Raw genomic sequence first — 24,488 nt, 5'->3', positions numbered from 1 at the left:
GATCTGACGCAACTTCCCCGGTGTCCAGGTGACACTGACACTCACCTAGCTAACTGGCTGCTCCATGTCTTGCAACGTGGCTTCTCCACCTTTCTCAGGCCAGACTCCCCTATGGCACGAATGCAATGGGGTCAACGCGGTCATTCTCCTGTCTGTGTTCCCACCCCATTTCCCTTTTTTGTTTCATCATCTGTTGAAAATATAACTCTTAAGACACTATTTCCACCTCCAAAACTTTTCCACCTCCAAATCCTTGCATTGCTTTCTGGAGCTGACAGGCTCACCTTAGCATCAATCCTGGATGCAAGTTATTAACATAACAGGAGTCAGTTAGGATCTGTTATTTGAGTGAAGCCTGCTGCCTGCATTTGATTTGATTGAAATGGGATTTGTTTTAAACAAGTTGATAGCTATGCAGATGCTCGCGATCAGTGAAGGCAGCAAGATTACGTTACACGTAAGTTTATAGTGGATAAAAACTGGCTGGATAGGAAGCAAAATAGGAGGGCATGCCAGTTTCTATAACTTGAAGGAACAACAATGTGAAGAGAAAAATGAGATGAAAAAGAAATGAAGCTGTTAACCCAGTTGACTTCCGTAACTGGTGGGCTGGGGGAGTCTGAAGAGAACCTGGAGAGTTCCCTTTTCTCCACATCCTCTCCAGCATTTGTTGTTTTTGTAATTATAGCCATTCTGACAGGTGCACTCCTGGTGGGAATGCAAACTGGTGCAGCCACTGTGGAAAACAGTGTGGAGATTTCTCAAAAAATTAAAAATAGAAATACCATACGATCCAGCTATCCCTTTACTGGGTATTTAACCAAAGAACTTGAAATCAATGATCCAAAGAGATTTATGCACCCCTATGTTCATTGCATCATTAGTCACAATAGCCAAGATGTGGAAGCAACCCAAGTGTCCTTCTATGGATGAATGGATAAAGAAGATGTGGTATACACGTGTAATGGAATACTACTCAGTCATAAAAAAGACAAAATTGTCCCGTTTGCAACAACATGGAAGGACCTGGAGGGTATGATGTTAAGTGAAATAAGCCAGACAGAAAAGACAAATACTGCATGATTTCACTCACATGTGGAAGATAAACAAACACATGGATAAAGAGAACGGATTAGTGGTTACCAGAGGAGAAGAGGATTGGGGAGTGGGCAAAAGGGGTAAAGGGCACATATGTACAGTGATGGACAAAAATTAGACTACTGGTGGTAAGCACAATGTAGTCTACACAGAAATTGATAAATAATAATGTACACCCAAAATTACACAATGTTATAAACCATTATGATCTCAATAAAATTACTGGGGGAAAAAAAAAGAATTTGTATAATGATGCCCACCTGAAATTTACATACTGTTAGAAGCTAATGTGACCTCAATAAAATAAAATGAAAAAAGGAAAATGAGAGAGAACCTAGAGAGAATGAATTTTAGTCTCCAATACTCCAGCATTCCTGGGTGATGCTTTGGCTTGAGGTTCAAGAAGCCAGAGTAAAATAAGGGGAGAAAATATTTGGGTACCCCTGGGCAAGGTAAAAACTTGTCTGACTGTGGAAATGGATGGAGAGATTTTATAACTCCTGGAATATCCTTATAAAGCATATCTGCAGAGAGCAAAAGCAGGGCTTTCTGCTACATATCGTTAACAGCCCTACATGGTTACACCTTATCGCTCCCATTCATCTCAAGATTTTCCATGGCATAATAAGAAAGTTTCTGAGCTTTGATAATAATGACTCCTTAGAGTGTTTATCATGGCTCATACTGACAAGGGTTACTGGAATAAGCAAAAAGTATAGCAGTGTCCCTTACTTGGAAGATAAGATGTGGCAATGGTCACATTAGCAGCAGCAAGATGCATGAGATGTGAGGGTGTCCCCATCATTTATCACAGCCCAGTGTAGACCTTGAAAATATCCTGCATTTTAAAACCTATGGCAGAGTATCCTTGACTTGCAATCTTAAAAACAAGCTTAAGGACAACCCACTAATTTTCTTACTAATTGCCTAATTGTAACACTTCTGGTATCAATAGGCTTTGATAGTACTCGACTTCAGGTCACATTTTATATTTTTAAAAAGTATTTGTTGACTAAAACCTATTGTTTTTTTCTAGGCCTGGTTAATTTTTGCCATCCTCTAGGTCTATGAGCCCTTCGTGACTTACATAACAAATGCAATTAATCTGTGTGCCTTTTAATTAAAATTCCGTGTATGGGGTCTATTTATTCGGGGATTTCAAACTTCATCTCTTCTATAGGATAGTTAATATATAAAGTACATTAAGAGATTCTCAATTACCATTTAAAACTCATTACTGACAATGTTTAACAGCAATACAATAAAGTTATAAACGCATCTATATGCTTCTTTTACTATCTAGCTTTGTGCAGTTGTCTTTAAAAACAAATTCTCCCGATTTAACAAGGAAAATTTCATTACTAATTAGATTTAGAAAATAGTCTGGAAACTAATGGAAAAAACAAATTTAACAGAGGGGGAAATTAGTCCAAAATTATCCATAAAATCTCTACTGCTACCATGTAAGGTATATTTTCAATTTATTTTTCTATAATGTTTGTAAAACAGTGTTTCGTTTAAGTGCATACAAAAATAACTGGTGGGCAAAAGCATAGAATGGACTTCCTATCTACGTGGAAAGAGATTCCTCATATTCTTGTATATTTTAGAGAATTTACACTCATTATTACATAATTTAAAGATTTTTATCATGGTATTTGGTAGAAAAATCTATTTTGTCATTTTGAAATGAGTGATCCCGTCCTTCGACAGTAGATGGCACTATTGTCATTTTCTAGCAATGTGCGGCGTCTGAGTGGCCGAGGCTCAGAGGGGACCCAGTCTTTCATTTAACGGACAGAAGGACTACCATCCAAGAGCCAATCTTGAAACTCGTTATTAATTTGAAATGACATCAAAGTTTCATTCTTTTGCCACTCTCTATTTTAAAAGAACAAAATTTCCCTCGCACTTTTGCTGTTATCATCTGCTCCACTGGGGTAGCCTAAAACTCTTTTATGCGTAGTGATTTCCTTTTACATGATTTTAGGGCTTTTGCTGGCACAGTAGAACAAAGCCTTACAGAAATGACACTAAGGAAAATCTCTCTCTTCATGGTAAGGATAATAATACTCTTTATTCATCTTTGATAATTATGATGCCTTTTCAACAGCATTATGTGTATAACATGGCAGTGATCATAAGGTCAAGAGTCAATCCAGTTTGCATTAGGAAGATTATCTGTATTTACATTTTTTTTTACAAATTGCTGAAATTACCGCCCACCAGGTCTTTTGTCAATCTCAAATCCATTTACTGCTACTTTTTATCTTAAAATGAATAAAACAGTAATAGCAATGACAACAAAAACTTAGTTTACTACTTTTCCCTGAGATGGTTGTGCTGTTTCTATTGTCCGGCTTAATACCAAGTCAGCCATTAGTCACTAATAGCTGAAAAAGTGGATGTTATTGACAGGCATAAATGGATTTCCAAGCATTTCTCTAGAACTCCTCGCTAATGTTCCTTTTACAGAGCAGTTAAGTATGTCTATCCCTTCTTGCAATTTTTTGGTTTTCTCTCGTCAGAAAGATAGGGTTTGCCATCCTGGAATTTTCATTTCACTTTAATCATGGACATCTAGTTTGCCTTCCTAGGATTTTCATGGTTGATTGACGGTGTGAAATAACGCATCGATAAAAGAGTACTTTGGAGACGACTCGGGGGAGATTATCTGTTTTTGTTTTGTTTGCCATTATGCTTCCTTCTAACTTGGAGTTTTGACGAATGACTATTCTGTTTGGGCCTTGTATGTATGTAATTTTCTTCAACACACTTGGGATGTCTTTCATCTGCTACAAAGACATATTTTATTCTAAGCAACTTGAGCATAAAGAGTACACCCTATGAGTCATCTCTTCATTGAATCTCATCCACTACTAGAAACAAGAAAGAAGCTAACCTTCAAATATCTGATTTGACAATCTTGTATTTACACAGAAATAGTACAAACAAAGTTGAAACCTTTTCTAGGAATATTCAAAGAGACTGGACATTGCCTGTTGTTTAGATACCTGGCTTCGTTCAACTGTAGTATCCTACAGGTTTGGCTGAATCAGGACCAAATTACTGCTATTCTTTATATTTAGGATGAATATTAGATGCCAAACAGCCTGCAGCTGGTGTTGAATGCTTCAGCCTTATTAATGAGTGGAGACATTTGAGACAAAATCATCTCTAATTTCTATTTCTATTTCTGTTTGGTTCAATCCAGTCAGGTTCGAGACTTTGACCTCTTGGTTTTCATCAGAATCCATATAAGACACGGTTTTTATCTCTATAGCTGTGATAGGTGCTATGCTACAGGTAAAATAGAAAAAGTCCTTGAGTCAAAGAATGTCCTTACTTCTCTTTGTGCCGCATGACTAGTGTGATGCCTTATATGGGCTGGTGCGTTGCTCAGCAAATATTTATTAAAGCTTTAAACAGAACAGCTGGCTCTCTGATAAGCCAGGCAATTTGCTCTTCAAAGTTTAATCTCTCAGGGGCTCCCCACACCAGTCTGTGCTCTAAGAAAGGAGTTGGTTCTCTTTTCTACCCTCTCTAGGGACCAAGAAGCTCCCTAACATGAAGTGTTCTGTTCTCCTTGACTTATGTGCCTTTCTTTAAAAAATACCCGGAGATTTTTGTTGCTGAGTTGCATTTATTTTTTAATTTGAGACTTCATCAAGACAATACAAAAGATTAGTTTAATAGTATAGAACCCATATACGTATATAGTGTATGATTTTTCACAAGCTGTAAACACACATGTGCCATCATACAACTAAATTGAGAAAACGTGATCAAGTTATGTCCTGGCAATTTTAGTCATTTCTGAGATTTCTCTCAGGCATTTGAGGTTTCAATTCAGTTAAATTCAGGATTTTAGCTCTGTCTCTTCCTTCTGTCTGAACTTGATTTTAAATCATGGAGTTTACACAGGATCCAGGGAGTGAGTCTTCTTCAGTTCTCCGCAGGCCTCTGCTGAGAAGGGCAGTGGCTCTGTAGAGTTCTCAAGCGGCAAGTTGTTTCATGTTGGCACATGCTTAGACTTCACAGGACTTGTTTGCTACTGAGGGAGAGGGCTTAACCCTCTTCTCATTGTGGCCTCCCTTCCTCGTATCTGTGTGACATTCGCTAAGTCTCTCTCCCTCTCTCTCCCAACTTCTGCACTCTCTTCATGGACCCCAGGAAGGGGCACCTGTCTCAAGTCCTCCTTTGAGGCTATGCAACAGTAGCTGGGACTGCCTCAGTTGTCCAACTTTCCCCTGCAGCCACCTCTGCCCTCCTGCTCCTTGGCGTAGTGGCCTGTGTGAGGCTACTGCTTCCAGGCGTTCCCGACGGACAGCGAGCCATTCTTCTCCCCCCTTGGATTATCAACCTTAGTTAGAAGTCTCCTCTTCTCTCTACCTCCCCCTGTTCCCTCTTCATCCATTTGACCTAAAAGAGGACAAGACCCAGGACTTCCTCACATCAGGGTGTCAGTCTCTCACTACCTCCTTTGCTTCTCTCCTTCCATCCAGCTTGGAAGCTCTTCTGTGATCAACAAGGCAGGGAAAAAGCAAAGTAAACAAAACAAATGCCTTCTTCAATAGCGATTCTTCTAAATACTCGACACTTAGGCTGGCTTTTTAAAACTTAAGACTTTGCTCTAGGTTTTCTGGCTTCTCTATCGACATCTCTCACTCTGGCAACGTTGCCCTTCAGGGTTAAGGGTGTGTGTGGGAGTCTGAGATGGGAAGGAGACCTTCAGCTCATGCTTTGGGTACCACCCATCCTCACACAGTGTAATGAGCTCTAGAAGAAGGGACACTGGGCACCCTAAAAGTCTTTATAACAACTCTATAAAGAATTATTATCTCCTTTTTACAGGTGAAAACTTTGAGATTTAGAAAGAGAAAGATGTCGTAACAACAAATTATAGAGAGGCATGATGGCAGTGTGAATTCAACGTTACCTATCAATCTTCTTGCTCTAGAATATTAGGGAGGGTTTTAGGCATGAATACCAGGGAAATAGGTTTCCTAATTCTGGTCTGTTGTCTCCTGCCATCGCCCCAGACCTACATCATCTGCTTCTACAGTCCAGGAGAGTCCACTATCTCATTTCGATTCATGCTGTTCCCTGTCAGAATGGCTGTTTCCTTGTATCAGCTCTGATATAATAATTTGCAAGTTTATTATCTGTCTGGCATTTTTAGTAGAGGCCAGGGTTTCTCAACCTTTCCACTGTTGACATTTTGGACCAGACAATTTGTACAGTTGTGGAGAACTGTCTCGTGTACTGTTGCTGCATGCTTGACCTTCACATCCTAGATGCCAGTAGTGCTCCCTCCAGTTGTGACAATCAAACGTGTCTCCAGACATCGCCAGATGTCTCCCAGGAGGCAAAATTGCCCGCTTCCTTAATAATTACTGTATAGATTTTTTATCTGTAACTCTACTGTTTTAGTATTATGTCTATTCTTCGCTTGAGAATCCCAAACTCTGTGAATGCTTGTAATATGCTCAGGAGTGGATTCCAGTTTTGTAGGGCTTGAAGTTTACATCATTTTAGGGTCCCTCTTTAAGAACAGGAATACAGAATTATGAAAATAAAAGTAAACATAAAAATTAATAATTATTTTTAATGAGAAAAAAGAAATTACAATAAATCACAAATTTTTAAAAGCTGACAAATATCACAAAATCCAGAAAAAAATACAATATGTTTATTAATTAGGTGTTTATCACATTCCTTTCAGCCTACATTTTTGGCTACCTATTCTTTGATAAACTCTTCATATGATGAGTTTTTAACCTTATTTTTTATACAGGGAATAGATAATTTAGGTTTTCTCTACCGTAGGTAAATTGACATTTGTTTGTTATTACCGATATTTCAGAAAAGTTTATTGCAGCCTCACAATTTATTATGCTTGTGATCCATTATATCACAATGAATAAAACATGTGATTTAAACACAGACGTTTCTCAGTCTTGCTGCAGGATGGGGTCCTGTACAGGAATTCTAATAAATTCTATTTCACCTGATTGCCATCAAAAAAGAGATAAAATGCAAGAAGTTAATAATAATTACTAATGGTAAATGTGGCGTTATTGAGTTTATTCATGACAAGAGGACATTTCTGTTTTGACTAGTCAACCATGAGAACTAAATCCTTTGCTCATAATTTTACAGGTTTGATGACTGGAAGAATTTTCCACAGACTTGCTTCTAGATCCACATATTTCAAACCTTTTTCTTCTTCCTCTTCACTCATTTTTTCAGTTCTTGGTGCCATAGGACACATTCCTCTGCAAATACAACCTCTCCCTTGTCACGTTACTGTCACCTTCCTGGGCAAGTCAACAAGGGGACATGGTGGGTACGGTACACCTGGAAGGCTAGCAATAACTTCATTATACACAGAAATGACTGTGAACCAGATAAGCACAGCCCACTTTACCCAAACTAAACATAGTCCCAACTCACCTTTCCTTCAGTAGGGTCCCCCAGAATGCTGGTGGCCACTGCGATGCGCTCTTAAACAAGATGGAATATGATGCAGAGGACATTAGGGTGGAAAGAGATGGATGTCTTCATTGATGGTAGTTAAAACAGCTTATTTTTTGCAAATTTACAACAACGTACCCCAGTGAAAATACATTCTGACGGCCTCTCCCAGGGACTTGGAAGTGATGTGCAAACAAGGGACTCTGAAACATTAACTCCATCAGTTTAAAGCAAACACATTTTAACCATAGCTGCTGCTGCAGGGGAACGTGGTGGAGGAGATGGAGAAGACGGAGGCAGGAGTTTTGTATTGGCTCACAGGAAACAAGCAGAGAATAAAGAGCTCATGTTTTCTGAAAGACGGAAGGAGAGCCAGCCCTGATGTCATAGTGGTTCGAGTTCAGCGCTCTCACCGCTTTGGTGGCCCGGGTTCATTTCTGGGCGCTGAACCACACCACTTGTCTGTCAGTAGCCATGCTGTGGTGGCAGCTCACATAGAAGAACTAGAAGGACTTACAACTAGGATATACAACCATGCATTGAGGGGGTTTTGGGGAGAAAAAAAAAAAGAGGAAGATTGACAACAGATGTTAGCTTAGGGTGAATCTTTCCCTGCCAAAAAAGAATCAAAAAATCTCTGTGCTTTAAAAAAAAAATAAGGAAGGAAAATTTCCCAGCAATAATCAACGTAGAAGTTTTACTTTTCTACCTTAATGCTAATAATGCTTCCTCCCTCCAAAAAACATAGAGAAAAAAGGCATTTTGTTGCATTTAGATACACAGTGCATTCCCACTGGATTAAGGGCACTCTTGATTAGTTTTACTTCTTCTAGAATTTCGTATAAATGGAGTCATACAGTATATAAGTTTTTGTATCTGGCTTTTTTTTTTTGCTCAGCATAATGTTTTTGAGATCATCCATGTTGCTGCAGGTCTATCAATTATATATTTCTTTATAGCTGAGCAGTATTTCACTAAATGTGTACCGTGATTTGTTTATCCATTCGTCTGTTGATGGACAGTTGGGTTGTTTTCAGTTCTTGGGCATTATAAGTAAAACTGCCCTCAGTGTTTGTATACAAGTCCTTATGTGGTTATATGTTCTTATTTCCCTGGGGTAAGTACCTAAATTGGATCATATGGCAAGCATATGTTTAAGGGAGTATCATGGGCAAATTACTTAATTTCTCTATGCCTCAGTTTCTGTGGAATGGAGACTTTAGCATCTAATTTATAGAGTATGATGAGTCTAATCCACCCAAAGCGTTTAGCACCATGTCTGGTACACAGCGAGCATTCAATACGCCAAATGATGAGTTATTATTAGATAAGGACGTTCTCTAAGACGGATGAAAATTGAGACTCTGGTCAGTAGGGTCGTAGGTTGCTTCCTAGATGCAAAAGGAAAGTCAAGTTGTCTGAAGCCCACTGTCAGGGTTCTAATCCCAGTGTCATCACTTGGTTGCTTGGTGTTCTTAGGAAAGTTCTCAATCTTTCAGTGTACAGTTTCCTTATCTGAAAAGCTGGAGAAAATCTCATATTATTAGTAGTACTATTATTATCATTATTTCCATATCATATTCATATTTTAAAGGAAATCTCTTATATTGGGAAGGAATATTGTTTAAACAGATTTTGTGTAGCTTGATGTTCAAACAGAATAGAGTAAACTGCATTTGGTAATTGACTTGCCTAGTAAAGGTTTTTTACAAATGTAATGGACTGTTTCCCTTTGTTTCTCCTTGTAAAATGCCCTTGTGCTGGAGAATACCTTCCCCTATAACCTACAGTTTTCATGGTCTCACTCCATCAAAGCATTTCTTTTAGGAGATTTTTCCTTTTTTACAGCCTGGTTGGTGTTTATGGGAATACGTTGATGGAGATGTTTTTATCCTTAGCTGCTCTATGAGATTTATGTAATTTAGGATTTTGTTGTGAGGTTCCCAGTAGCGGGGGAAGACCTGGAATTGTAATGGCTGTCTCAGACGTGAAATAGTCAGAGCTGTAATGCATATAGAGTTTTTACAGCCTAATTTCTGTAGCACATAAAATACCAAAAGCTCAAATTCTGCCTCACCTGGTAATGGCACTGCCCGAATATACGTTGCTATGGTGTTGGAAGGGCCTGAATTGACAGGGAAACCAAGGAGCCGCTATGATATGGAAAAAAGGGGCCTTGCTTAGCTAAGCTTTCACGGAAAATTATTCTGTCAGTGAGAACACAGACATTACATAAACCGGTCCCAGGAGGCTGTTGGGATCACAAGGTCGGTAAAATATCCTTCACCTTTGCAAGCCAGAGGGTCTCTATCTTCATTTGTGTCTTGATGTTATGGTATTTCAATTTTCTATTTTGTAAATAAGATAAAATAATATTTCCAACTAATTTTCATGAAAGGTAATGATTAGTAACAATCTTATAACTTACTTAAGTATGAACATGCAAAAATAAAACAGTGTCTTCATTTTGCCTGACAAATTATAAAAGTCTTCTAATTTTGATTGGTGACTTGACTAGGTTTTCAAGATACTGTTCAAGAGAACACTGTCTTCAGTAAATGTTGTTGAAAAATTTATTCTCTGGTTTAGGGATTCTTAGAGGCTGGAGAATAAAAGTCACCAATTCATTCATTCATTCATTGACTCACTGAATATTTATTGATGGTCTACCAAGTGCTAGGCTCTATTTTGGGCACTGGAACACCAGGGCTGAATAACATAAAGTCCCGCGTTGGTGGTGAAAATGGACACTAAAGCGATAAGAAAACAAATGTATACAAACTGCAAGGTATAAAGAAATAGAAGGTATAAAGAAAATACCATGTAAGATGTTTGTCTGGGGTAATAGATTTCCAGCCAGAGGGCATAGCAGCACAAAGACCTTAGGCAAGAATGAGATGGCTTTGTCCAAGAAACAGGAAGAAGGTCATTGTGGCTGGATTAAATGAATGATGGGGTGGGTGGACATATTTCCCAATACAGCCCCAAACCACCAAAGAAACAACTCTCTAACGTGGAGGGTATGGGGAGAGATGAGGTGTGAGGTAGAAAGGGGTTAGATTGTGGGAGGGGCAAGCATATATCAAGAACTACTTCCTGTATTTAACACAATTATTATAACTACTTTTTATTTCTTCCTCTCTGCTATGGTCTGAATGTTTGTGTCCCCCCAGAGTTTATATGTTGAAATCCTAACCCCCAAAGGTGATGATATCAATAGGGCCTTTGGAAGGTGCTTAAGTCATCAGGGTAGAATCCTCATGAATGGGATTAGTGCTGGCGAGATCCCTAGCCCCTTCTACTATGTGAGGACGCAGTGAAAGGGCACTGGCTATGAAGCAGGAAGAGGGTCCTCATCAGAAGTTGATTGACCATGCTGGCGCCTTGATCTTGGACTTCCAGCCTCCAGAACTGTGAGAGAGAAACTTATATGCTTTAAACCACCCAGTCTGCTGTATTTTGTTATAGTAGCCCAAATGGATTAAGACACTTTCTTTTACTCTGATGTTTTAACCAAATGATTTACTGTTCTTTGATAATATTAATTTCTTTCCTGTTTTCGCACTTTTGCTTATATGCCTTTCTTCACCAGCTATGGTTTCTTTCCTTTCCCATGTTTTCCCAAAACTTTACATTCTTCAAGGCAAGTTCAAAAGTAGATCCTTCATGAAGCCTGATAGGTTCAGACTTTGAATTCCCCACAGTATATGGTTTATACCTCTCTTATGCATCTGTTTTCTGCTGTGTATTCTACTCATCATGGATAGTTTGCAGAGAGTGTTGGTTTTATTGGGTGTGCTCAAGATATGGCTGAATAAAAGGAACATACCTGTTCACTTTTCCAGTAAAACTCCAATTACTCCCAAATTGAGTTTTCTTCAACTTTGTATCTCCCATGCCTAGTATCCCACCATGCATACAGGAGGAGCTCAGGATAATTTCAAATAAATGAACCAGTTATTAGTGGTTATATCAAGTTATTAAGTTATAAGTTACATTAAATTACTATAATTTAATAGAAATATTGTATAAGGTCTTAAATAATAGTTAATATGGAGAGGGCAAAAAGTAGTAGAGACACCATACTTCTGTGTTTTCACATTTAATATAAGTAATTTTTATAAGTATATGATCGAAGATTCTGGTAAAATGTGGGAATATTGATGTCACTGTTTTGTAGAGCTAATGGCTTCTGTTGAACATTTTAGAATTAGAATTTAGCTTCTGAATAGCTATTTTCTTAATATGAGACTGCATCTCAGCAATATTGCTAGTTCTTCTATATAATCTTATCATTTATTAATTATTAGGGCTAATAAATGACTGCTGTTATCAAGAAAGTAAAAAAAATGCTTTATCACCAAGTCGCGAGTTATATTAGTACTGTGTCTTGGCTACTGGTAGACTGTGGGTACAATAATTTGACACCCTCATCATTTTGGGGCCGATATTTAGATTTATGGCCAAAACCGCTTCAGGACTGTCTTCTATAAAAATAACAAACTGTGCATTGATAATTTTGGCTTGAATTATTAGTCACTTTAATGTGAATTTTAAATTATTTTATAGTTTATAATTCACCCTGTACTCCTTAGTTTTGTTATAGTTACACCAAAAACATAATGTATGCTCATGGGAGCAAAAGGCTACTGTCGTTTTCGAAATAGCCATTGAGAGCTTGGAAAGAAAGAAGGAAGGTTATAACTTGAGCAGTGATAGCTCTTTTGGGGCTACTTGAATAATCAAGGGGACCTGAAGCTGTTTTATCTTGTAGATAGGGTTATATAAACTCTGTAAGACTTTTACATATTCATTATAAGCTGATAGATTTATTGGGCACTTTGAAGTGATTTAACATAGAAACGATCTCATGTGAAATCAGTATTTCAGTATTTTCTGGTTTCCTTGATTGGTCCAGTGCTAAAAATTTCATTAAATTCTAATTTTAACAGGCTAGAAACTGATTTGTAAAAATGATATCACGAATGAGGTGGGGGAGAAACTATCCATGTTAATCATATTTGAGTACTTTTCTCTGCCTGCACAGAGACTTTCTAGTATACCAAACCATCTCTGACTGGGGCTGGTTGAGGCCAAATTTAGGAGTGTTTCTTTCAAAAGATTTGGTAGATTGAATTATTGAGTCCCAATCCTTCAGTCCTTGATAGGGCCTCATGGCCGGTGCTTTCTTGGCTTGATTTTCAGCCTTTATTTTGGATATATTTTTGGATAGATTTTTGAGTTTTACTTTGGTCGATGGGGATGTTAGTAGATGTGACATGCTCACATGTGAAATGTGCTTAAACGAGTTGAATTTGTCCTCTTGTGCTCTTTGTTTTTGCCAAGAGAAGAACGTGCTTTGTGTAGTCTCTTGTCAAGAAGGATGAAAGACACCTGGAAAAAACGTGAATTCAACCCAAACTTTGGAGGCAAGCTTAACTGAGCCTAGCCTAGCTCAGCTGAACCCCAGCTGACTCACACATGCATAAGCAAGAAAGCAAGTCTTATTGCTGTCTGCTTCTGAGTTTCAGAGTGTTTTGTAAAGCTACAATCTTGTGGCGATAGCTGACTGATGAAGAGTTCAAGATGTTCTGATTGCCTGGTGAGAACTTGGGCTTCAGTTTGCTAGTGAGACTAACTGATTAAGTGATTTTCCTGAGGTCAGACAAAACCTTAGAAAGTAATGTGAGACTACTTGTGTCAACATTACTTTGTTTTGAGCCAGAAAATTTAAAATCAGACCCCAAACCAATAAAAGTCTTTGCTGTTTGCTTCAAAAGATTCTCAAAAAGCAAGTTTTCTGGAAAAAACAGTTTGCTTATCTGGGCAATAACTATGTCATCAGAATACAGGTTTGCTCACCTGAGTAAACAACTCACCCATTAGGACATCAATTAGTTTATCAAGACTTACCGTTAAGACTTGCACCTCGGATCCTAAACTATTAGGGCATTAACTTTGTCCAATTCTAACTAGATCTGCCCTTGAAAGACTTAAACCACTTGCAAGCAGACTACAAACTCTCTAAATGTTCTTCCCTAACCTCTACCTTTGAAATATTACGAAGACTGTCAAGATGATAATGTCTGCTGCAGTAAATTTAGTGCGTTTAGCTTTGCTTGATCAACAGTTTTTTTGGTGGTCTTTATGTAGGAATTGGCAGTTGACATAAATTCAAATTATTCTATTGAGCATTAATTAATACATACATCAATAAGAATAGCAAAAACTAGCTATGAGTTTATTGGCTTCCAATTCTCTTTGCTCCACCATTACCTTACAGGTTGATCTATGCATCAGGCTGACATCTATAAAAGAAAGAGAAGAAGAGGATCATCTTTTAAAATTTCCATGTCTGAAACTATGATTCTAAGATTTTGAGATCAAACATATATGTAAAAAAATTACTGGAACAATTTTTTATTTGTTTGTTCTTTATCTCTCTTAATAAGTGCACAAATTGTAACAATTTAAAGATGATTATTTTATTGTTTTATTTGTTGTCTATGACAAGTGCCTTTAAAAACACTGGTATAATTTATCCTTTAATTAAAGCATTTTTTTGTTATATAAATCGGGTTACATTAAGAGTCTGAATCTAAATATATTATTTTTCTTATGCTAATTGTATTGTTCTCAAATGATAATATTTCACCCATTTAGAATTCACTGGCAAGCAATATTACCTACTCTAAGTGGAAGTTCTACCTCCCACCAGGACATAAGCAGAAAAGGCTCCTCGTAAAGAAATATCCCCTAGTTTAATGGCACCTTGTTTCATTTGGTCTTTTTTCAGAAGATACTTATTATTATTTTGTACACAACTCTACTATGTCCTTTACAGATCAGAAACAACAAAATAACCTCTAGATGATGCTATATGGAGGTATATTGCTGGCGTGTGAAAGTAAGAGAGAGCAGTTTATCTACCAAAGAGGAAACTGCATAGTTATTGAAAGCAGCTGTGTGATCTCAAAGTACAAAGTCGAGAGACTCTTAAAATGGGTCAGTTTTACATACCTGTGATTTATGGAGAGTGAAAGAGCAGATGTTTATAATAATGACCCTCTATCATCCAGAAGCCAACTTAGAGTTTCAGCAAATTTCTTTATTTAAGGATTCAGAGAAATGTACAATACCTTTTAGGAACATTCGGGTACTAAACTGTTACTTTTTAATTTTTAGAGGTGAAACATCATATGCCTGTAAAATCTGACCATCCAAAATAACAAATTATTCAAAGAGTCCTAGGTAGCTGGGGTTTCACAATACTTAGCTTTTTGAAATATTCTGTTTTCTGGTTTGCTATTTCTTAGTTTTACACCAGATTTCATTTCATGATTTTATTTATAACATATAGTTTCCTTTAAAATTTTATAAACAATATTTTCACATTGCCAAGAATTAAACCTGGTCTTTGACTTTTAGTTCTACCACTAGTTTTATTTCTACCCTCTTCTTTTCCTTTCGAAACTCATTATTTAAAAAATATCAGGATATCTTCTATGTGATTCACTGAGCAAAGGTCAACTCTAACTAGGAAAACGTTACACTTTTGATTTAATCTGTCTTTGGTGTGGAAGTAAATTCACTCGAGAGAGATTTTTTCTTTCCAAGTCAAAAACTTTCATTTCCTATAAATAAGATATAGATCGATTATAATTTGCACTTCAGTTGTAACAATCCCGTAGCCTTAGCAGAAAAGTCTAGTCTCTTTGGAGGGAGGTCACAGTGGAAGACAAGTTTGAAGTCAGATGTTGCCCTTTTTCAATAGTTTTGGCTGCTTTACTGCTATCTTTCATATGTGAAATAATTAGAGTGTTTATACAACTTATCAGAAGCTTTTAAATAGTGAGACCTCAAACCTTTTACTGTTTAACTTAGCACCATGAAGATGAATACAGAAATGGATGAAAGAATAGGTGAAGAAAAATTTGAACTCTTAAACATATGATAGGTGAAACAAATGAGAAAGAAAAGAAGTTGTATTTTCGAATTTACAAATGGGAATTTCCTAGCAGAATAATGATGATGATGTCAAAGGAAAAATTCATCAACCCAAAAGTGTTGATATATTTCTAACATAATGCTGATTTATTTCTTGACTTGTTTATTTCAATTAACAATGGTTTGGGCAATTGATTTATTTTTTGAATTCTCGACAATTATTAAATATTTTCTGAGAGGCTGAAAAATAACCTTATAAGCCCCTGAACCTTATAAGCCCCAGTTCAGTGGCTCTATGGATATATTGTTGAGTTAGTTTGGGAGCAAATATATTTCAAAATAAATGAAACAACATACTAACTTCTACAAAATCAATGACTAATTCTCATTTTTGATGGTGTCATATTATACCTTTTTCCTTGTATAAATATATTTGTCCTTTTTATACCAAATATTATTTGTGGTCACACATTTAAATATCAAAATGAAATGAAGTAGAAATAATTCTGTTTTTAGAATTTGACTATTAGAAAGAAATGGATACTTTCTGTGGTCAGAAACTCAAGACTGTGAGCTAATTAACTGAAAAATTATGATTCATCTTTTTAATTTAGTGATTAGATAATCAAATATTTTCAAATATTTTGAGTGTGATGAAATCCAGATTAATCCAGATAAGTCTGCTAAGTCACTGTCAATTTCACTAAATTTGGCGATGTTTGAGAAGTTTTGGAACTCTCACCTCCGTGGGTGACCTGTTAGAATATTTCCTCACTAAAGTTTTTGCTCTACTGGGGAGAATTATCTTCTATTTTAAAATAGATATAAATAAAATATGGGAATCATTTTAGTGAAATATACTTTACTGATGGCTGGACCACACTTTGAGAATCAATGCCCTCAGGCTTCCTGTTTTTGCTCAATTCCTTGAAAAGTTGAAAGGGCAACAGAAATCCAGGGGACCACATCTGGGGATGCTTGAAAGGAATATATCCTCAGCTTTATCATTATGCCCATTGTTGAAATTTGGCAGATCTAAGCCGCAGGAGGCATACTGATGTTAGATTAATCTACAAAAATAATTAATAATATATAAGATTCATTGAACTTCGATGGTGTTCCAGAAACTTTGATACAACTCCATATAAGTTATTTTACAATCCCATTTAATGGATGAGTAATTGAGGCCCACAAGGGTTAAGTAACTTTTCCAGTGCCGCGCTGCTGGTAAATGGTGGCTCCAGAGCTCTCTCTCTGACTGTGCAGTATTGCCTGTGGTCACTAATGTACTCTTCTTGCCCTTGGGCTTTTCCTCTATTTCTTGCACATTATGACTCTGGCAGGCGTCAAATGCCAGTTCAAAAAGTTGTTTCTAGTCTTCACCTTCCTTTGACCCACTTCACCTGCCAGATAATGACAATGATGACGAAGCTTATAGTTTGGTTAAGGGGCATAATATGCCTATGATACTTGTATTTATAAGTCAGTAAAATTAATAGAGAAAACTCTACATACTTATAAGAAAGGATGTTTTAGCCTTAAGAGTTGTAGTGTTTTACTTAACACACCTGCAAATTTAATCTGGATGAGATCCATTCAAATATTTTTTAATGCACACACATGCATCACTTCAGTAGCAAAAGCAGGGATTGGGTTTGATTAGTTCTTTTAATTGTCTTGCTCAGATTCCTAGCTATTTAGGAAGTGTGATACAAGGCGGATAAAATGCATTCACTCTTTGTGTTTTGTTTTCTCTTTTTTTTTTTCTTGGAGACTTCTCATTGCTATTTTGCTATTTATTTCTTTTACAGACACTCCCCAGGGCACTGTAAATAATAACCATTTTGGAGGTGGAATTAATATCATGTCTCATTTTGAAGGCAATGTCATCTCATTCCTTTTGAGTAGTAATTAAAGTAACCACGGGCATAGTTATCTATTGGGAAAAGATTTCATGATTAGGAAGTAAACGATAGGCTGGATTATCTAGAGATCAAAGTTTGTTAAGAGGATTTCTTGCATATGCTGGTGACCTACCAACTACTTAATGAGTGGCCAGAGACAACTCTAGCATCTGTTAATCAGTAGAAAACACTGTACCAAACGTCTGTTAACAAGCACTGTTTGTGCATCCTTTATATCTGGATGCATTGAAGATACCTGTTGGAAAATTAGTGGGAAAATGTGGTAGGACAATGGTTCTCAAACATCAGTGTCCATCAGAATCACCTGGACAGCTAGTTGAAACACAGATTACCAGGCCTCACCTCAGAGATTCTGATTCAGTAAGTCTCTGTTGGGCCCTAGAATTTGCATTTCCAGCAAGTTCTCAAGTGATGTGCTGCTGGTTTGAACACTACACTTAGAGAAAACCTTGTGTGAAGGATGATTGTTTTGCACCTTTAAATTATATGATCAGTTTACAGGGTTAAACAGAAACTCAACTATGCTACCACAAATTTTCTAAATGTATTTTCAAAATGTATTCTATATGGCTACACACCATTACATATTATAGAATCTACTTTTCCTCTTGGAGTTTTTTGTATTTTTTTTTTTTCTTCTTGTTAGTCTTCATTTTATTCTTAACCCAAGCTGTGTCTTTTTTCCACCCTCTCATTGTTTTGGTAACATTTTCCAATTTTATGCTATTATAGATTGCTGGAACAGTCATTCTTTCTTGAGTAATTTTTCAAATTAGAATTCTCTATTAGATTGTAAGCTTCTTGGAACAAGGAGCCAGGTGCTATTCATTTTTGAATCTCTATTCCCTTCCTCTCACTGATGCCTAATACTGAGAGTTGTACAAGGAAGAAATCAATAAATATGTATTGCATTGAATATTACATTTTTAACTCTACTTCCTTCTTTCAAAGACCAAAAAAAGTCAGATATAGACTTTTAAATAGCTTGAAATTTGAATATGAGAAAGGCAAAAAAAGGAGAAAGAGAAGACTGGAAGGCTAATAAGTCTGTAGAAAGAGAAGGTAGTCTGCAATAATTAAACCTGAATCAATTCAGATCTTAATATTAAATCCTTTATCTGAATGGATCGTATTTCTTTATTATTTATTTGGTATTTTATAGTTTAATATATCAAAAGGAAGCAATCAATGCAGATAAATTGATCAAAAATGAATTTGAACAGAACCAAAAACTAAATAGAATTTTACCTGAAAATAGTTTCCAGAGGACACTGATTAAATTCAATAACTATTAAATAAGTGAAATGAAATGAAATCAAAGAAAATGCTTCAACAGAGCAAAATAAAGTGATTTAAATCAAAGGACTCATTATAATTGGGAGTTGTTATACACGAAATATTTTCTCAAGTGAAAAAATTGTTTTATCTCTGTAAAAGGTACATAGTAAATGATTTATCATACTTCTATATATGTTTGAAATATTTCATGTATAAAAATATAAAATCTTATTCGAAGAACTAAAAAACTTTGAACAAATGGGTAGGTAAATATGTCTTTGGACAGGAAGACTTATTAGGAAGTCAATTCTTCTGAATTTAACACATACACATATATATATAATACAGTGGCCCTGAGCTAAAACCTGTTGCCAATCTTGCTCTTTTTGCTGAAGATGATTGGCCCTGAGCTAACATCTTTGCCCATCTTCCTTTATTTTTTGTATATGGGGTGCCGCCACCACATGACTTGATGAGCAGTGCAGAGGTCCGTGCCTGGGATCCAAACTTGTGAACCCCGGGCTGCCAAAGTGGAGTGCGTGAACTCAACAACTACGCCACCAGGCCAGCCCCCAACATATTGTTTTGTGGGGAGTCTTAATGTTTATTGCCCAAAAAGAGCTAAGAATAAAAGAGGAACAGGAAAACAGACTTGATCTTCCAGATATCAGAACATCAGAACTGAAAAACCACTAAACACAAATCACTATGGCATTGGCATAGAAATAGATGAACAAGTTATAGGAATAGAATAAATATTTCATAACTAAATCTCAGTAAATGTGAGAATTTAATATATAAAATGATGATATGTTCAATGGGAAAAGTGAAGTTTTTTTTCTTTTTTGGGAACCCTGAGATAACATCCGATGCCCATCTTTCTCTTTTTGCTGAGGAAGATTGGCCCTGGGCTAAAATCTGTGCCCATCTTCCTCTCATTTATATGGGACACCACCACAGCACGGCTTGACAAGCACTGTGTCGGTGCGCACCTGGGATCTGAACCTGTGAACCCCGGGCCGCCCAAGCTGATCGCACGCACTTAACCACTCCGCCACAGGGCCAGCTCCCAAAGCAAAGTTATTTTTAATTCTGGTATTATTGTCTATCCATCTGGAAGAAATAAAATTGGAATATATCTTATGTCCTACACAAAAGTAAGCTCCAGATGATTAAAGAAATATGAAAAACAGGAAAATAAGAACCTCGTGTGTTTTTAGAGTTTAAGAGTATTTGTAATATCTAAGTTTCGGCAAAATATTTTTTATCAAGACTGTAAAACTAGAAGACATAAAAGAAAATATAGCCATAATTGACTACAGGAAAATCGCAAGTTTTTCATTTCAAAATATATTATAAATAAAGTCAATACCAAGATAATAAATGTCTTAGACAAATATTTGTAACAGAAGTGATAGGCTAAGGCCTAATATCAATAGTTTACAAATAGCTCTCACAAATTGACAAAAAATATAGAAAAGAGGAAGATAAAAGACACTTTATAATATAGCAAATTGAAATGACAACAATCATAAAAAGATGTTATAGTTCAGCAGTTGTCAGGGTGTAAAAATTAATACGATATTGAGACGTCGTGTTACCCTCAATAGAGAGTCAAAAATTAAAGAGAAAACTATACATGTATAGTTTTGTATACACTGCAGATATAAATGTGAGGTTTTACAGTTTTTTGGGGGTAGAGTAATCCAGCAACATCTATTGAAATTAAAAATAAATAAATCATTTGACCCAAATCTTCCACCATTCTATAGAATCTATACCATAGAAATCAAAGCACCATTAATCAAGGTTATATGTACATGGATTTTGTTCTGATATTGCTCATGGTGGCATTATATGGTGGAAGGTTAAATAAATTGTATTATATATACATTAAAGAATAAAATACAGCCGCTAAAAAAGTGAACTTTATTTACATAAATAAGCCAGTCCCCTACCCCCTGAGGAGCAAGCAGTTACCTGAGAGGTATAGCAAAGTTGTGACAGGTAGTCAAATTGTAGTCTCCGTGACCTCCTTAGTTACACATGTGACTAGAGAAACTTCAGTATCAGGAGGTGATAAGCCTTGTAATCTGGCACACTCAGCAAGAACATGAAGTGATGCTTAGAGGCCATGGTGGGCTGCAAATAAACATGGAGAAAAATATAGAAGGATTTCTTATTTTTAACTTGGATAACCTTGGAGGGTGTGAGCTGATATGATGGGGGGGGAAGGGTGAGGAGATAGGGAAGGATGAGGCAAAAAAAATGGAATGAAAAAGAGTGTATTTAACAAGCACACAAATGATCACATGTTTATGTATATGCTTTTATTTATAATGATATATTGAATTAAAAGTATAGGTTACAAATAGTCTTTTAAAAAGTTAAGAACCCTAAAATCTGGCCATCTTGCCATTTTTCTCTTACTTAAATCCTTCAGTGGCTTCCTATTAATTTTGGAATGAGGTTCAAATTTCTTAATATGGCCTATAGCTGCTTCTATGTATAATTCCTGCTTGACTCCTTATCCTCATCTTTAACTGCATCCATTGATCTACACCAGACATTTTGCACATCCTGACTGTGCCAAGGATCATGAAGCCAGAAAAGTTACATGTTCAGTCATTGATTTGCTAACCTTTAGTCATATTATAGTTGATTTAGAAATGTGACTTTTGGAAGATATATGTTTTTCCTTATTACAATTGTCATTAATGTTCCAAAGAATGGTACAGAAAGAGCTCTGCTGAATATGCAAATAATTTTAGCACTTCTGTTTATTAAAATTGACAAATCACTGCAACCTAAGCATTCGCTTTTTAAAATGTAATGATTCTTTGTTGCTTTGAAGAAGGGCATCCATGATTGCTAACAATAAGAAAACAAGTTGGGAAATTTTGTCAGAAGAGAGAATTTCAAAATTCTCTCTGAACATTTAATTGTGTTACATTTAATTTTTTTTTAACATTTTAAAACACAGACTAATTTTGAAAACTCTAAATGTTAAATATTTTATTATATGTGTAGGACAAGCTTCCATACAATACTCAACAGTGAATTGGCTGAAGGAATTCCAGAGACAGAAAATGAGAAGAGGGACATTTCCCCAGAAGTACATGGTGCATTCCTGAACCTTCCACTCTAGTCAGGTTTGTTTAGAAAGAAGGGAAGATGATTATTCTCATTCCAAGCTTGGGTAGAGTGCCAAGCCTTGAAATAAAACCAGAAAAAAGGCCTAAAGTCTGCTTAAACAAATTATGATACATCTGCATCGAGGAGTACTATATAGCCACTAAAAAGAATGTGCCATTTCTCTATATCCTGACAAGAGTTAATGTCTGAAACACATTGTTAAGGAAATATATCCAAGACTATATAAGCATTCAGATCATTTTTCTTTAGACAAATGGTTGCATACTATACACGCTTTACTGCAGAATATCTTTGAAAACACATACAAGAAACTGGAAACATTTCTTTTTTCTGAAGGGAAGAACAAATCGGTTAGAATAGAAGAAAATGGACTCATCACTCTCTAAACCTTTTATTTGTTTAGAATTTAGTGAAGGTTGATGTGAATCCTGACCCTGATTGAGCAGGTTAACTCCAAGAGAAGTGTCTTCGTTACTGCAGGTAGAGACCAAATGTAAGAGGAAAGGCTGCTCCAAGTTGGAATGAGAGGAGGGGCACATTGGTGAGCCTCACCACCAGGCTAATCCTCCCATTTCAAAGACACCTGCATGCCCCAGGGGTGAAGATTTCATCTAGTTAGTACTGCCCGGATGAGGGAGTTTGTGCAGGTTACTGATTCTCTCTGCATCTCAGTTTCCTCATCTCTCCCTTGATAACTGTTTCAAAGGATTGTTGCAGATTGAATGAAGTATTCCAGATACAGCATTCAGTCACTTGGTAAGTGTTAACTGTCATCATTCTTATTTTCTTCGTTGAAAAACCGACAATAGTCATGAAATCCCTCCTACTTTAAGGTTCTATCTTGTGCCCTGCTCTACTCCAAGAAGTAAATGTCTTCATGTGGTGGTGTTACCATGGCCCAGAGGTAACAGCGTGTAGACAGCAGAGGCCTACAGTGCTTTGGAGGGTGGTGGGCAGTTAGCTGAGGGGTCTCCACAGTCATAAACCCATGTAGGACAGATTTTCAGAAGCATTTTCCAGATTACTTTTCACTCTCAGAAGCCAAAATTGTGAATAATGTTATTAAAAAGAGTCTGTTTTTCATGACTGAATCTTTCTTAGAAAATAGAATATTTATTTCCTCCTAAATTCAAGGATACAATCCAGTAGCCATTGGACTTGTTGGTATGTTTATTAAGACTTCTTGATCATCCAGCAATAATTCTCATCCTCGTCACTCTCTGAGAATAGTGGTCCCTATTCAAATGTTCTCTGGCTGCTAAGTTCACTCATGTGAATATTTTATATTCTATTTCTTTTTTATATTTCAAATGGTTCTATGTAAAAACAAAAAATCATTCCAATGCAAGGACTTTTTAAAGTATATAAATATGAAGAAAATGGTAATGAATGATTAAATTTGCATAAGTAAACTTTGGATATTGGAGTTATTAAAGAATTTAAAATAATATTCTGCTGTAAATGCAAGGGTAATGTTAGAAAATATTGATAGAATGTCAATTTTCATAGATTTCTGCTGAAGTAGGGAAAATTGGAGCCTTCATCGTTGTCACTTGTGCCATCCCCACCTCAGGTCCCCTGTCTCCTGCTCTCATCTGTCATCAGCACCTACTGTCTCCGAAGTCCCCCTGATATTCTTGTAAATCATGAGTTATTTTTCTCCTGCAGATTCTACCAAAAGTTTAGAAGCATCTGCTTGTGCCCAATTAATTTGTAAAATTATTGATAAGAAAAACCAAATGGTAACACCTCAAAATCAGGATGTGTCTGTGTCAGGTTGGAGGAAGGGGCATCTAGAACTTTAACACCAAAAATAATCTAGATTTAAAGTAGGGTTTAAAACAAGTACGGATATTGAACTGAAGAATTTGTTTATCACAATAAATACATTTTTTCATTACAATAAGTAAAATCTGAGTAACCCTTTCTTAATTCACATAGTCGTCTTGGATTTCCCCCCATTACCTACCATTTAATCCACGACTCGCATTTTCTTTGAATCTGTGACTCGTGTGGCTCTGTGCTTTGTCTTTAGAAACTCAGTTTACAGCTCTCTGGCTTTGAGAAATTGTTTGAGATACAACTGTCTAATCCAACATTCCCAGGAACTGACCATTCTGAATACAATGTGCTAACTGGCCTACCCACTACAAACCCTACTTTCCCACTGGAGGGTCAAAAAAAGAGTTATCTTTAAAAAAATGAAAAATTCAAACTCTGGTCAAAAAGTCAAGCTCATACCCAAAGAATTGAGCATGACAGGTATATGGCTTAGAGGAAAGGTTTTCTTTTCTTTTCATTCTTTTTTCTTCCTTCTTTATTTCTAGTAATGTGAGTAATTGTGGACATGCTAAGAGATATAGTCAATCAGGGATTATAAAGTGCTTTAGATAAATCTGCTCTGTTGCTTTCAGTTATGAGAATGTGGCAATTGAACTGCAGTACTCCGAAGAAAGCTCCATCCAACACGGCTGTCTTGGAAATTGCTGTACCCAGTGAATATCGGACAGCAGAATTTCCATAGCGGGTCTCCATTGCTTGAAGTGGTCATTAGATGTGCATTAGATGTCACTGCCGGAATTGTCACGATGGTCTCCCAGGTCAGAC

The 24,488-nt window shown here is 36.5% G+C and overlaps 1 protein-coding gene across 7 annotated transcripts in view; it reads left to right on the top strand.

Moving 5' to 3' along the window:
* LOC106801446 (sperm-associated antigen 16 protein-like) overlaps positions 1-24,488 on the top strand; it is a 162,622-nt gene that overhangs the window by 7,998 nt on the left and 130,136 nt on the right. For 3 of the 7 annotated variants that reach the window (XM_087424859.1, XM_087424869.1, XM_087424866.1), the window contains 2 exons: positions 21,756-22,637; positions 24,296-24,481. The exons of 1 other annotated variant lie outside the window; for it this stretch is intronic. The gene's annotated coding sequence lies outside the window, so the exon portion shown is untranslated. Of the gene's footprint in view, positions 1-21,755; positions 22,638-23,756; positions 24,482-24,488 lie in introns of those variants that run through there. 3 more of the 7 variants (XM_087424863.1, XM_087424861.1, XM_087424862.1) reach the window with 2 other exon arrangements.

This window comes from Ceratotherium simum, chromosome 37 (genome assembly GCF_057802395.1).
Source record: "Ceratotherium simum simum isolate JZ-2026a chromosome 37, ASM5780239v1, whole genome shotgun sequence".
Classification (NCBI taxonomy): domain Eukaryota; kingdom Metazoa; phylum Chordata; class Mammalia; order Perissodactyla; family Rhinocerotidae; genus Ceratotherium; species Ceratotherium simum.
Note: the sequence above shows the minus strand (reverse complement) of the source record. Positions and strands in the feature narration are given on the sequence as shown.